We start from the raw sequence: 13,183 nt of genomic DNA on the forward strand, positions 1-13,183 counted from the left end.
TCACATAAGTTGTCGAGATCTAGAAAACGTAATATTTAAATTTTCATTTTAGGTACAGTTAAGAAATTTAACAGAAGTAACTATTTACTTACAGCAAATGTTATCCGTGGTTTCACTAGCGAGTTATTAACGAAAAACACTGACCAATGTGAAGTTAAGCGCTCGGTCAAAGCAGCGAGTGGAACTATCATATTGTCTGCGGGAGGCAACGGCAGAAGATAATTACTAAATTAAACAAGTCGGAATGCATGAAACTTGTCGCATATTTTTAGAACGTGTCAGTGATCATTTTAAGAAAACTACTGTATAAATGTTTTAGAATGTCTAAGGAATATTTAGTAATTCTTGTAATTTTTTGGACCCGAAATAATAAGTAGCTTAACTGTAAGAGCCGTCTTAATTTGCTGACGTGTATAACACTCTATAATTACGTACACGAACAGGATCCAGCAAACAATTCGTAAAACTACTATCATAAATAATAACGTTAAAGAATATGACAGATATTTTTGGTTAAAAGATTTCCAAAATATCGTTAATAAGAAACTCGTTAATCTAGTCGGAGAACATGTCTTATAAAACAATTGGCACCAGGAAGGTTTGTTCATAATTATTACTGACTAAGTGATCGGTGTTTGGAAACAGCGCTGCCTATACAGTGATCATACCTATCCTTCCGATCGTATCCCTTGTTCGGCACAGTCAGCTGTCATGCATTACACTACTTTTAATTTTTTCTGAAACCATTTGCGTTCTTATTTATACCAGCAAACGAGTAGAAAATCGTCAGAAGTATGTATAAATAACACAAAATACAAGAAATAAGTGGGTACTTGTACCATGTATTCACGTAGAGAGAAATTATAACGTAAAAATTATTTTGCTCAGTTAGAATCGCGGTTTAGACCACTATGCATCGTCGGTAGATAACGTGTTAACTCTCAAAATGTAATACACATAATTAAAAAAATCTAACAATTTAATTAATCTAATAATTGATAATAACAAATACTTAATAAGTAATAATTAATAACAAACTAACAAATAATTAATAACAAATGCTTAGGCTACTACTGCAATTAGTATATTAGCCATCGAATATTGTTTATTTTCTTAACAGTATAAATCGAATTGTTTTCAAGTTTACATTTTGTATACTGCAACTAGGAATTGTATTGTAATATCGTACAAGATAACAGTAGTACAGTATGAACGTAAACTAATACTGGTAATAAATGTGCATACAGTTGACGTTCATTGCATTTAAGTATGACATATTCAATCTGCGAGTAACACAGTCAAAGAAATTTTGAACCGACCAGAAGAGGACGATATCCATTATAATTAGATAAATATTAGTGGGGTCGATGCATCGACGTGCCGTAGAATGAGCCTAGTGGATTAAACAATCGTCCAACCCTTTTGATAAAAAAAAGTGGCCCTTGGAGCGTCGCCTGTAAGCCTTCCCCGCGTCTTTGCCAGCTTGAAAGAAAAAAAAAAACTTACTGAAAAAGTCGTTTATTCGCTAGGCAGCCGTGGGAACGCTTCTCTTTCTAATTGCACGAGACTCATCCCTTTTTTATCTTTCAGGATCTACTTATACCTTTGAATTCAGTTGTCCGAAAAGTTGACAGGAATTTTCAAAATGAATTGATCGACTTTTGTGGAAAATAGCTGCCAGCAATTGTAATACGTAGGCTGCGGATTTTCGAGCAAAATAGAAATTGTCTGCACTAATTATGGGACACAAGGGCCACACGCATATTTACTTTTTATTCTTTAATTATTTGAATTAGTTGATAATAATACAACAGTGTACTTGAGATTTTTTTTTGTTTTGAATGTTTTGTAACTGATCTGTTAATTTTTGTCATATAAAGTTCGCAGTATAGTAGTTGAGTTAAGCTTATTTTCATTAAGGTGCTTGACATTACATTTAAAACTTTGTATAGTGAGTAATATTAACAAGTTGCATAATACTCAATCATTATTGGTCACTCTTATAATCAATATTGTAGTAATTAAACTGCGGATTTTACGCACTGATGACAAAAATGAATAGATCAATTTTAAAATATTAAATATTTGGAAATATTATTAAAGTCGATATCGATATCGAGATCGAGATCATAAAATCGCAATTCATTAAAATTATTCAAAAAAGAAATAAATGTTTCTGTAACTCCTGCATCATGCGATTAATACAGTATTCATTCTGCATAAAAATCCGCAGTCTGATTGTAATATTTGCTGCTTGAAAAATGACTTGTATAAATGACTAATATAATACCAAACAAAATATGCCATTCCATTGAAAAAATGACGCTCTTGAGATTTAGTAAACTGCGACATTAAATGACCGACCTTCTCCATCACAGTAATTGGTTTATAAATTCGACCATTTTTTTATATTATCAAAAACAGAGGGGATATTTTAGGAGAAAATGTTAGAAGACTCATCCTATATCAAGATACGCGGTAGTGTATCGACGCACAACTACATGACGGCGAACGCTACTACCTATACTTTTTCCCCGGTTGGAAGCCAAGCTACACACGTATCCGATGAAACACAACTGATTTAAAGCACTCCTGGACACGTTCGTTTTTCTATATACCTTAACAAAACATATGTTACCTTAACGAAAGCTAAACAGTGAGATAAAAATATTTATATTCCCGGTCTAAATGGACCCAAAATGATGCAAGCCAGTACTGGTACAGTGTTTTTTGAAACATTTGCCCGCACAATAATATACAATAGCTATAAAATAGGTGAACTATCACGGTAATAATATGGTTAAAAGCTGGCCAAAAGGTCAATTTAAAAAGATCTTCTCCAAAAATGTTTGTATTCTGACAGAGTTTGAATGAATAAAAAATAATGTAGAACACAATATATAAGAGAATATACAAAAAAATATATTTATAATATAATATATTTTGTAGAAGACATTACATACAGAAACAAGATACAAAAGAAAATTTGTATTAAAGTAAAATAATATACAGAAAACTGTAATATTTATGCGAATCTTTAGAGTTTATATTCCCTTTGTATGAGTAACTTGAACTATATCTAAATTCGATTGGACGTGTAAGTAAACGTGTGAGTAAAGTAAAAGGAAAGGTATTTGAATATTGTTTTCTACAAATTCGACTGTCTCGTAAAGCAAAAATTGTTAAATAATTTTTACACATTTTCTTTTATATCGACTTTTTTGCCAGTCTTTGTAGCCAAATAATCATGCGACAGTAAGGTTTCAGTTTACCATTTGACGCCAATTAGAAAGGCACACGACTGTTAATCGATCGGAGCGTTACGATCTCACTAATAGGTTCTGTCCATGCGTTGTTCCCTCGCAGGTAGAAATACGAAACGGCAAAAAATCGAATCGCGCAAATATATATCGAGGCGAACTCGTCGCTATTTACGAAGGAATCCAGATTTATCCTGTTTATTCGGTCGAGGCCTGTCGCGCGGCTTTTTATCGGAGCAGTTTCGGTACAGCTATCTCTCGCTCGACCTCCGAACTCTTTCATTTGTTCTCCGCGAGCGATCCTGCATTTTATATCTCGGCCCGTGATCGCCCATTTTTGCGGAACGCTGCCCACCATCGTCATCGATTCCGCAAAAACACCGTAGATTAAGTATCTTCTTTCTCGTCTGCGCTATTTTACGCCGCACCGCGCCGCGCCGCGCCGCGTCGCCGCGCGTCGTGCAGGAACCCGCGCCGGACAAATTTCTCGTGAACGAAGCCGAGGAAATCATGTGGTTTAGTCGCCGCATCGATTTCAACTAAACCGAATTTGTTTTGAACAGGAATGAAAAAAGTTGTGGAACCATTTAATAAGTTCTATATACGACAGTGGTTGTAGAATTTTTTATCAAAAAGGTCTTGCTTTAAAAGTTCCAGTTTATAATAAAAATACATGAAAAAAGTGCTTAAACATTTAAATTTTCAGACTAGAATAAAGAAATAAAAATTTCGCCGTAACATTTAATTTATTTTAAATATTCGAATATCTTTCAATTTACAATACACTCCTAGTATTGAGCTATCGTTGTCAACAAGAAGCGACAAACTTTTGGGAAATTATTTGCAACAAATTGAAATCGATGAGTCAGATGTAGATGATGCTTAAAAGGTTATTTCTATAGTAAGTATTTATTAGATTATTTTGAAAGAGAACAAATATTTATTTTCATATTTTTACGAGCTAACTAATGCCATTCATAGCGTGCCAGTTGCACGAGTTAGCATTTTTAACAATGAAATACGTGTGCATTAACTAATAGGTACTTCTAAAAATAAATTAGGTACAGACAATAGGTTCTTATATAAATAAATTAAATAACGACGATAGTATTACTATACTGTACTATACACAACCTTTTACATACATGTATCCTGTACGTTTCAATTTCTTTCTTTTCTTCTGCTGACACAAAACAATATTTCAGGACAAATTCGTCTAGTTCAAATTTAAGATTCATAATTTATTTTTTCTTCCTCGCAAGATTATTTCTTATATGTTTTCGCAGCGATAAAATAACTAAGGCATTAATAAAGATGTGTAAACGTATGTTTGTGTGAGACCTATAAATGGACTATTCACGTATTTATGTTCAAAATGTAACAGAAATTGTAAACAAAGTTTACTAATTACGTAATGTATGTATAATTTCGATTTTGATCTTTTATTAGCTTTTCTATTTCTATCGTAAAACTTTTTTCAATAAGTGAACTAAAATAACTTGTTTCCACTGAGCTGTTATCATATAAATCCAAGAATTTCTATTTTCTTTATGATAAGTGTTAGAAATTCTATAGAAATATTATATATTCTCTTAAGTACATTCATAATTTATAGAAGAAATATATATATTAGTTTCCTAATTGACGGAGACACACCACTGTGTTTCTGTTCATTCTTGATTCTAATCGTAGCATAAGTTTGATGATAACATCTAACAATTGTGTTCCAGATATTCCTAACAAATCTAAATTAAATTGTAGAATACTTCAAAGACTTTTCACTGCATTTGAGCATTTTCCCATCATGCGGTTGATTGCATAAAATCCGCAGTCTAATCATAAAAATTTGCTAGTGAAGAATTCGTATGTGAACCGACGCTGGTTTTTAATATTTCATTCACCGGAAGTCTATTAATGGACATTTGATGCCTGTACCGTATCCAACTGTAAGAAAATCGCGATGATGTTCCTTAAAATAATAATTTTAAAGAAAATTGTCACATCATCTTGATCTAAACAATTCGATGGATTGCGAATAAGATTATTGCAGTTTATTGAACAATTTTTTTCAGAATTTCTTAACCGCTGATCATCAATTTTAAAAGAATCATCAGCATTTTGTCGGTCTCGCTGTGTGTGCAGTATTTCTCAGAAAACCCTACAATTATTCTATACTGTTCACGAACGTTTTCGACAACAATTTTGATCGAATTCGACGAACGCAAATATGTCTATCGTAACACGTAAAATCGCTGTTTCATTAAAAGTGGTTAAATGCAAATTCGTTGTGAAACGGCGCTAAGTTCATTTCCATGTACAACGATCGAGCGGCTGCGAGAAAAGATTCTAGACAAAAAAAGATGTACCAGTCGTTATTTAAGAATCGAATCGTTGCGAGCGACAAGATTTCTTCTCACCGCTCGTTCGCTGCGAGTAAAGATGTCGTATTTCCGCGGACGAACCGGAGGATCTCATGATTTTAACGGTCCCAGAGTTTTTTTTCGATGGCGCAGGAAGAGGGCACAGAATCAGTCGACCATACTTTAAAACGCCCTTAAGGGTGGGTCCCCGATCGAAAAAGGGCAGGGGATGGGAAACGATGGGGGTTGGCTCATGAGAGAAGGTTGGAATCCGGTCCCCACCTTGCGTACCCGAAAAACGATACCCCAGCCAATGTCGACCGACTCGTGCTACCTCCTCACGGAAAATACATTTCCTTACCCTTCATCTTATTGTTAGCCACCATACCGAAATGCAACGATCAAAGCCACCGATTAATTTTGCTTGTCGCTAAACGGCTTTCCCTATTCAGATTTACTTCAGTGGTATGCCGATGTAAGTTAACTAAAAGGTCAACTAAAAATAATTTTTTCAATAAATGTGGGAGATATTCGCGTAATATGTAATATTCATTGGTATACTTTTGGAACAAGCGTTCATCGATGCGGAAATTAACATTAAGCGCAAGTTTTATGCCAAAGAGATTATTATAAATTGTTGTTAGTATTATTAAGTAAATTTTCTTTTCGTCGATATAACCACAGTGTTTTTTAATTACCTCCTCCACTAATTTCGATATCAGTTTGAGTCATTTTTCTATTATTTCTTATTCTCTCTGGTTTAATAAAACCTTAGTATTAATTATTTTGTAGGGAGCGGGGTGGGGTGGGTGGGAGGGGGGATTCTACGCATCAGGACAGATAAAGAAATATCATACGACCACAATAGTCTGTTTTTTTTGTAAATTAATTGTCAATTTAAGAAGATTTATTTTGCGCTGTTGAAATGCACTATTATGCTGAAAAGAGATTATTTGCTGTAAATTGTTTTAAAATAATTCTTTTTGTTTTTGAAAATAAATCTTTCTTATTTGTTCTGTGTATTAAGAAAACATTTTAAGAATCGGCGCGTGTCGTACTGAGCGAAGATTATGAAATGTATCCGCATTTGAATTCAATAAACAAAATGCAATAAATGGATAAACTAATACACAAGTGACAAACACTTGTACTGTCGACAATATAATGTCATATAGAGGAATGGAATATTACAACTTATACTAAATAAGCAGATGTCCTAATACTGGTGTAAGTCAATTTTTTGCCAAACCTATTTAATACCGCTGAGAATAACCTTCATTTTGTTTCGTGTAGAAATTATACAGGTTGGATCTCCATTGATTTCTCTGTGAATAGCAGAAAGAATAAAATATTATTCTTTAATAAATATTAGAAATAAAAATTAAATTTTTTAACTTACATCATTTCTGCTTTCGAGTTCTTGATCTGAAATCTGACAGCTATCTAGCAGTTATCAGGCAATATTTTTGTTTACTTCATTTTAATACCTTAAGATTTTAATTTCTTGCGTCTCTCAAATTTGACGAAATCGATTAAAAAATGGCTACTTGGCACTTAAATAAATTTTGTTGTTATATTGATGTAAAAGAAGTGGATTCAAGTAGAAAATGAATTTCTTTTATTTATAAAAATGAAACAATTATTTACGAATACATACGATACAATGCATACCATTTTTTTAAAGCTATATATTTTCTCTTACAAAGTAGAGTTGTATGTGCTAGTAATATAGAGTGACTGGTGTTTTTATTTTTTATTTTATAAGTTTTGATACCGTACAAATAATTCTACGAGACATTTTTCGATAAGCTGCTTTATTTGAACATAATTTTTTACAAAGAAACTATTACACTTTTTGCAGTTAAATTGACAAGGTTTATTTGCACGTGTTAAATATAGTCACCTTTAGAAAAAGCATATGTCACGGTGTCCATGATTTCGACCAATTTTTCGACCATTTTTGTTTGAAATATAAAGACATGAAAGTTTTTATTACTTTTATATTTATATACTAGAACAAAAAAATCGTTAATTGAAAAAGTGATGATACTTTGAAATTCGATTATTGATCTCACATGTTTTGTTAAACTTTACAGCTTAAAAAATAGAAACAAATAGAAATTGTTGGTTGATTCTAGTAGGAGCTGCGATTATGCATGTACTAAATGCTTAAAACTTCGAATCAACTGGTCAAGTAGTTTTTAAAAAAACCATTCTAAAGAATAAAATTTTTAGAAAATATAGTATATATTATAGTATGTTATAATATATATATAGTGTATCAATAATGATATACTAAATGAAAGTTTCATGTAAAGAATTATGTATAATAAGTTCCTTAAACACTGTAATAAAACCCAAAGCACATGTAATTTTTCTCTAACACTGGGTCATTCGTAACCTATACATTTTATGCTCTTATCAAATGTACCTTATAATTCATTTCTCCATGAATATTCTACATTTTGGCAGGTTATTAAGTGACGATGATGAACAGGTGAATATAAGACAATGGATTTTGGAAGAATTAATTGCTTTTTTTATGTAAAATAGTTTGAAATAATGATGAAAAGAATCGCTGTCAGCTAAAGTTAAACATTTTAAGCACTTTTATTACACAGTTTTATAGGCTGATTTTGGGAAATGTTTTCCATAAATAAACTTCTATAAGATAATCTGAATAAGTTTTGTAATACGTTTTGTAATAAGTTTTATTTAAAGTTCCGCACTCATATCATAAGGGTTCAAATTATTTTGTAGAATTAATGAATCTGGAAAAATAGACAAAATAGATCACATGCGTAATTAATTGATCTGTGTGTTCAGTGTGATATTTTAAATTACAAATTTAAATATTATTTCGATAGGTTGAAATAAATGGTTTCATAACTATTTGCAGTCCAATAAATTTATAGACATAATACATGATGAAGATTTGACGTTCGTTAACAAAAAATCTTTAAAAAACAAGATTACATTATTTAATTTCTACTCATTAAGTTATTAAATCGAGTATAACTATTATAAACTTATTAAACGTCTATCGTTTATTATTTTAAAACTAAACCCACCGATTATTAAAAATTACTAGGATATAACGATGCTTCGTAACGATGACGCAACTACTTACATTACCGATGGACTGACAAAAAAATGCTTATATCAAGTTATCGATTCAATTATTTACTACGAAGGGGACTATATAATTTTAACAACTTTCAAATAAACAACGTGAAACCAGTCATTTTGATCAGTTTGCTAAGTTAGTATTAAATATTCTTCCACGAGTTCTAAACATCGTTTTACAAGTAGTTTGATCAATGACGTTAAATTTCAGAAAACATCATATTATGTATAACCAATAAGTACCGGACGTGTTAAAGATGTTCATTTTATATCTATTTTAGGTCCGAATGTATGACGTCCTAAAATGGATGTCGTTAAGACGTCTTAAAAATGACTCAAAACTGACGTCCCATAAGAGATATCTTAAAAATGACTCAAAACTGACGTCCCATAAGAGATATCTTAAAAATGACTTAAAGACGACCTGAATTAATCACCGTTTTAACGTCTAAAAGAAAACATCTTTAAAACTCTTGAAATATGTCTTCAAGTCCTTCTGCCATCTGGGTAGGCACGAATTGGCAATTAATGTTTATTGTATTGTCAGCCGATAACTAGGGACTCACTCGAAAGTAGAACAAAATTCTATATGAATTTTTAATATTAAAGAAATTATAATTTATAATTGTATAATTTTGAGAGAATAAAAGTTGACATGATTTCTTTATGTTATATAAATGTCGTTAATGAGTGATTCGCAATTCTGGAACCAAGACTTCTTAAATCGGCTTTTGATAAGTTTCTGTAGCCAATTACTTCCTTTGTACGGTATCCGAAAATTTGACTCTACGCAGTTTCAAATCGAACGAAGCGTTCCATCTAGATCATTTTCCTAATAATAAGAAGTAAGAAAAGTAGTCGCAAACGGCTCGATCGGTGGGGTATATCGGTACGGAGAGCGACGAGGGTAAGAAGGGTGAGAACGTGAAGGTAAATCGAGGAGGTCTAGCTAGAAGGGGTGATGGTGCAATGTATCGTGAGGTATAAAAAGAAGGCTGCTGGTAGAGCAAGGAGGCGAAAGGAGGGGAGTAGAAACACAAGAAATAGGGGGCGACTCTAGACAGGAGGAAGGGTGGTACAGAGTGAGATAGGAGGAGGGGTGGGGGAGAGGGGGAGGTCGTTGGGTGAGAGAAACTAGATAGAGAAAGAGACAGAAAGGAAAGGAAAGGAAAGGAAAGGAAATTAAAGGAAAGGAGAGGAAAGGAGAGGAAAGGAAAGGAAAGGAGAGGAAAGGTAAGGTAGGGGGATCGAAACGGCGACTCAGTCCATCTGTCCGGTGTTTTGTCCAAGCAGCGGCAGAGGCACTAGACAAAAACTCACCTAACCCTTCCTTGATTACAATGCCGGCAAAAAGCGAAATACTAACCGCTGCCGCCGTCGCCACCGCTGCTGGCTGCTGCCACTACCACTGCCACTGCCGCTGCCGCTGCCGCGCGAGAACGGCCGCTTCTAAGAAACTAGACCCGTTTTTGCCTTCCATCGGAACACCGTCCGCACCGTGAGCTATCGGACAAAGAACCTATACCACTCGTTCAGCTCTCACCCCGATCTCCTCCTCACAGTCTCCGAGCCGAACGTCTTTTACCCCGGACCGCACTGGACCACTGGACCACTGGACCACCCCCCTCATCCGCAGATACCTCTACCCACCGATCCTGGAACCTACGATGCTTGCTTTCTTCGCCTATCCACTCCCTCCCTTCCTCCTCCTTCTCCTCCTCGTTCTCGTCCCACTCGTTCTTTACCCCCTATTCCTCTCCTCATTCTCCTCAGCTTCTGCTTTGGTATCCCGTCCCATACCGCCCAGTCCTCGGCTTCTTCTTCCTCCTTCCTTCTTCCTTCTTCCTTCTTCCTTCTTCCTTCTTCCTGTCCATTACTCGCCGAATGACTTATCGATCCTTCTTGAACCGTTTCAACCTGTTCCCGACGAAATCTCTTATTCTCCCTCATCAACTCAACTGAGCACTCCAACACGATTTTCCACGAGGTGGGTCTCTTGTATGTGCGAACGAGGATGTGTTGTCGGACACTACGCCGATTTATAACTTTTTCAATATCGCACCGAATGAGATGACTGTTTTTTTCCTTTTTTTTCTGAAACGATAGGAAAGCTGGGCAATGTATAGACAATTTGCAAAAACTATGATTAGTTGGAGCGACATGGAAAATGAAAAGACAATTCTTTCTCAACTTTTTACTCTGGGCGTAAAACGAAAATTTATACAATGCATTCTTTGGTGATCCGTTAAAGTTGTTGCAGGCTAGAAGCCATTAAACACTGCATGTAATGTACATCAATTGCTTTGTGCATCAATTGATTTCGATCAAATTTTTAGCATGCATGTATATAAATCACCAACACTTAAAACATTCACTGTTCATGTTACATGCTCAGATAAAAAATGTTGTGAACCGTTTATTAGCCGGTTACAGGTTTTATACATTTATAATAAAAATTGGAAGATTTAATTTGAAACAATGAAAAGATTAGACGAATTTAAGGATGTTGATGTATTAAATCGATCATGTTGGAATTATGTAAGAAGGAGGGAAATTTCATTACGGTTTCTGTTTTTCTAAATCAATGAAAATCATTTTTATTTTGCGCAAAGATCCGCAATTTATTTATAAGGGATCTTCGGCAACCCGAAATTTCTGATTTATTTTTCACAAGTATGCAAGTTGTTTGGAGGACATCACTAGAAATATTGGAGAATTTGGTTCTCTTGAGTTCTTCTAGGCGTTAATATCTGTCAACAGTTTCACAATTCTTCGATAGTACATTCACAGGTAGAATAATTTTATTAGATTTGGATGTTACCCGTCATATGCGGAACAATAACATGAAATTACAATTGTTAACACATATAATATAAAATTTGTACCACTTTGACTGTCACGACACCCATACTTTACAATTATGTGCTCGGATTAAGAAATTAATTTTTCATTTTATTAAATTAAGGTTGTCGGTTCAAATGCAGTTATCTTTGTCATCGAACCCACTTATAATTAACAACCTTTTTCAAATGAAATTGACACCTTGATTGCTAAGCAACACTCTGTCGTAACGAAATATTACAAGAAGTTTGACATTTTTTAAATTATTATTTATTTATGATGGACGTCGTTTTATATCTCTGTTTCAGACGATTTTATGATTTGTTTATAGTATGTATCTTTTGGTTACAACTTGTGTGACCGAATCCGCTTTATGGGAATGGACAGTCATTATAAGACACGTGTAAATATAATTTGTTGATGCATTTGAAGAAATTTGTAAAGTTTAGAATGCATTTTTGGCTTATTTATCCGTTAACATTGATGTCATGGTTTTTTATACTTTTTTAATTATGTACTTATGTACTTATGTAATTGTGTGCTTTAATATATCGTAAAGGATTTTTTCTCTTCTATGTATATTTACTATGGGGTAGAAGTCAAAGTTACACTAGTGTTCGAATACCTTATGCATAACTGAACTACAGATGTTATGTATTTGTGGCAAAATTAGGTTCCTATGATATAAAATAATGTAAAAATTAAAAGCATTTGAAAACGTCAATGTATTATTTTTAATCTACTAAAGTGATCAAAGAAGAATGAAGTTGCTACTTGGTTTATATTCCTTGCAATTTATGGAGATATAGTTGTAAGACATTTTTAGTTCCCCATCATAAATTCATAAGAATTGAAACCGATATCATAATTGTTTTTTTAACCTTCGCAACTTTCTGACACTCTGTACTGCGGATAAGAAAATATTTTTCATCGTGGTACGATGGTTATAATAACTACTGTGGGATTCAGCTTGATTTAGTTGTTTTTCTTAAAGCGGCGAGCAAGGTTTGACGGCCGTTCAGTGAAAGAAGGAGCCGACGAATGGCTCGCGAGTCCAAGACTCGTGGCTCCCAGCTCGCAGCTCCCAGCAGAATGTAGAAAACTCGGTGACGATGAGGAACGGTCGCATTCGCGTTTGCTCACGTCTGTTCGCGTTTGTTCTCGCGAGCTTATACGCGACGCGCGTCGTTCCCAGGGAGGCTGAGGAGGCCACGGTAGGATCAGGTTTTTCTTAGCGCGTCCCTGGTGCGCGTTATTGGATGCTATGTCGTGGCGACTCTGCCTCCGACTCGCATACGCGTTCCCGGCTAACAAAAACGATCATCCCGTGCCAAAAAAGCTGTTATGTAAATGTACTGCCTGGACTAGACTGCCGGTCACAGGTATACCTACTCTACTTGACCGGGAAAGAGAGCTCCGTTGATGAAAACCTGCTGTCATTCTAGCCGAAAACGAATTAATTGTTCCATACCAGAGGAAACCTTTTCTGTTATCGCCGAGCTTCTCGCGTAGGCCTCGGTTTTGTAACCGTTGAAATCAGACACCAAAAATAGCAATTGCTTAATCAGTTTTGATATAGAATGATCGCTAAGAAAA

At 34.4% G+C, this 13,183-nt stretch overlaps 1 protein-coding gene and 1 long non-coding RNA gene across 6 annotated transcripts in view; one reads left to right on the forward strand and one right to left on the reverse strand.

The window, feature by feature from the left end:
• The window catches only part of Nab (NGFI-A-binding protein homolog), a 62,707-nt gene that overhangs the window by 11,690 nt on the left and 37,834 nt on the right, over window positions 1-13,183 (forward strand). The gene's annotated exons all lie outside the window — the stretch shown is intronic.
• LOC144471182 (uncharacterized) overlaps window positions 9,787-13,183 on the reverse strand; it is a 48,279-nt gene continuing 44,882 nt past the window's right edge. The window contains exon 2 of the long non-coding RNA XR_013494223.1: window positions 9,787-10,840. This is a non-coding gene — a long non-coding RNA (uncharacterized LOC144471182). The remainder of the gene's footprint in view (window positions 10,841-13,183) is intronic.

Source organism: Augochlora pura, chromosome 6 (assembly GCF_028453695.1).
Source record: "Augochlora pura isolate Apur16 chromosome 6, APUR_v2.2.1, whole genome shotgun sequence".
In the NCBI taxonomy this organism is placed as follows: Eukaryota; Metazoa; Arthropoda; class Insecta; order Hymenoptera; family Halictidae; genus Augochlora; species Augochlora pura.